Source organism: Gastrolobium bilobum, unplaced genomic scaffold (genome assembly GCF_033153095.1).
Source record: "Gastrolobium bilobum isolate Gb01-03AN ecotype WA unplaced genomic scaffold, APGP_CSIRO_Gbil_v1 utg946, whole genome shotgun sequence".
Lineage (NCBI taxonomy): Eukaryota > Viridiplantae > Streptophyta > Magnoliopsida > Fabales > Fabaceae > Gastrolobium > Gastrolobium bilobum.
In genome coordinates, this window is record NW_026897835.1 from 32889 (window position 1) to 36456 (window position 3568).

Consider the following 3568-nt stretch of genomic DNA (forward strand, 5'->3'; position numbering starts at 1 on the left):
CCATTGTTTTTCTTTAAAAAAAGAATATGGAACCGTATCCTTGCTTGATGTATGTGCAGCAACTGCAGAAATGATTTTGGCACACACACACACACACACACACATATATATGGGAAAAGATAACATTATCTCCGGCCACTAAATCATGACCATACAAAGATGGATCGATGGTGATAAAGGAAGAGAAAGAAAAAGAGAATCATAACCATTCAAAGGTGAACCAATCAATATAAGGAAATAAATGAACAAAACGATGTAGTTTTGGGGTGGCCGAAGATAAATATATCTCAAGTAGTTTGATAAATATTTTTCTTATATATATGGCTTATCATTTCTCAAACTGCTTGAGATAGCTTTATATCCAACCACTAAATTGTAACCGTACAAAGATGGATCAATGGTGATAAAAGAGAGAGAGAAAGAGAATCATAACCATTCAAAGGTAAATCAATTAATATAAGGAAATAAATAAATAAAATGACGTAATTTTTGAGTAGACAGAGATAAATATATCTCAGATGCTTGAAATATATTTTTCTCATATATATATCACATGATGCGAATTATTGTTTTCATTGTGCAATGTGGTGGGCAAAAAAAATTATATAATTGAAATAAAAATTAAAAATATATAAATTAAAATATAATATAACATAATATAATTAAAAATAATAAATTATATTGGATTGATTATAAATTAAAATTAATTTTATTTATTATACATTGATATTAATAATTAGCTAGATATTAAATTTATTTGAGATTTATTAGAAAATAAAAAATAAATTTTATCATATCTAAATCTATATTTTATTGAATTTTTGAGTCCTAACTCAATTTTTCTTATCTTATTTATTTAATTGTTATATATCAATATTTAGATAAACATTAAATATATTTGAGATTAACTAGAAAACAAAAATAATTTTATTATGTTTAAATTTACTTTCTACCCAAATTTAGTTCTTTTATATCTTTCCATTATATTTTATATTTTTATATCTTCTAAACTAATTCAAACAAAGTTAGAGAAAAACATAACGACCAACTTTTGTAGTAACATAATTGTGTCAAATATGATTACTCAAGCAATATATGGATAGTAATAGTCAAGAATGCACCGACACGTTCTATTTTATAAAAAATGAAGGTTGGACATGTGTAGGGTATCAACACATTTTGATATGCGTTCGACATGCAGTCAATGCTCCGACACATTTTGAGACACAATCAATTTTTTCTGACATTTTTTTTAAGATCCAAAATTTATTTTATTTATCTTTTTAATTCAATATAAAAAATTAATTTATAACTAAAATATTTTCTGTTATAAAATTTGATATGAAAATTAACAAGACATGAAAAAATATTTTTGCTTTATATTTATGTTATGAAATTTGAATATTTGATTAGTTATATGACTTATTATGAACTACGTACTATATATATTAAATGTAAACTATATTATATATATTAAAAATATTACTTAAAATTAAAATATGTTCTAACGTGTCAAAATTTTAGAATTAATGTATCGACGTATTGTGTTGTATCCCATATTCCGTATCGGTGTCGATACAACATAGGTAATAGTAGTTAGTTTTGAAAAGTGCATATAAGTTGGGTTTATATAAAATATTTTGAGCTTAAACTGATCTATTTGCCTTACGTAACCTAAATTATAGGCCCAGATTGATTTATTTTTTTAAAAATAAGGCTTGGCCTAACCTATTAACTTATTTAAGTCTCTTATGCCTATCAAGAACTATAAGAAATAACTAAAATAATATTATTTTATCTTTACAATATTTAAATTATTTATTTTTTATTTTATTTAAAAATGATATGATATAAGTTGACTTGCATACTTATTGACCAACCCTTTTAAAAATAAGCATATGACTTATTTTTTAAATAAGATTTTTTTATGGCCTAAATCATTTTTTTTCTTAGGCCTAACCATATTAACTTATTTAGATCTATCAAAAATTATAAAAAATGATTAAAATAATATTATTATTATTTTGGTAAATAAATAATATTATTTTATCTCTACAATATTTAAATAATATTTTTTATTTTATTTAAAAATAGTGAAGTTGCATACTTATTGACCAAGCCTTTTAAAAATAAACATGTGAATTATTTTCGAAATATGTATTTTTAATGTCTAAATTCATTCTTTATTTTTTTTAGGCCTAAAGTATCTGACTTATTTCAACCTCTAATCATGTCATAAAAATTTATTACATTATTTAGTTTTAGTTTGGTTGTTAAAATTTATTAAGTAGCATAAATTTACTCAAAAAACTACCGATCAAACTGTTATTTTTCGGTGCAAATTTGAACGTACAAAATAGATGTGTTTGCGGTTTAGATTGGATTGATTTTGAAGCAAAATTTATCCGATCTAATACCTTCGATTTGATCATTTAATATTGTGGAACCAATGCACTCTACGTAAAGAATATAAAGATTCAACGATTTTGATGATAACAAACAAGCATGGAAAGAAAACTCCAAGGTGCAACCATCAAAAAGAAGTCTAAACAAGATCAAGACTCAAGCTTCAAGAGAAGTCTCTAAGTCCAAGCCATCTCCAAGTAACATAATATAGGACTTAGGATTATTTGAAAGGATAATTGATTCCTTACGTGAACGAAGCTCAAAGTATTTTCAAATACATGCATCAAATCATAGTTTGACATTCAAATACATTTCTAGCATGAAAATATAGTTTTCAATATTCATAAAATGTTTAAACAATATTTGGAACTGATTTGAATCAAGAGAAAACTATTTTAGGGTGAAATCCAACCTGTCAGCAGGTTGGTAATCGATTACCAAACAATGGTAATCGATTACCCACATAATGGTGATCAATTACCTACTGTGCAGAAGACAAAATAACGGATATAAAATGGCTAGTTTGCAAAAATGAGTGTGAAAAAGGCCATGAGGGCCCTCTATTAATAGAGACTACTGTTCCCCTTGATGGGACACACTTCTTGATCATTATTACTCATTAATTCTCATTCTATTTGCATTATTCTTGTCTTCTTGATAATAAATTCTCTTTGAGCTTTATTCTTGTGAGAGTGTCAACAACCATTGTTCTTCAACTTGTGTTATTTGTACTTTGAGAGTACTTAGCCATTGTTAAACACCTTCCTTTGATTTCTTGAGTAGTTAGGGGAGTGAACCCTATACACTTGAAAGGTCACCAAATTCCTAAGAAAATTTGGAGTGAAACATTGTAAGGCATCAAGAGCCCGAAGTCTTGAAAGGTTATAGTGGTTTGTCAAGCACCCTCAAGCTTGATAGTTAGTGAAAAGAATTGATCGAGCGGCTTCATTCTGGACGTAGGTCACAGTGGTGGTGACCGAACCAAGATACATCTAGTTTGCAATTTCTCTAACCTTAATCTCTTTATTTAAGTATTAAAATTGTATTTTAGATTGTCTTTATATATTCGTTTTCTTACTTTGTCGATCACTACACTTTCTCTTATACTTAGATTATTCCTTATAAAATCACTTTATTGAAAAAATAGTCTTTAAAATATCAA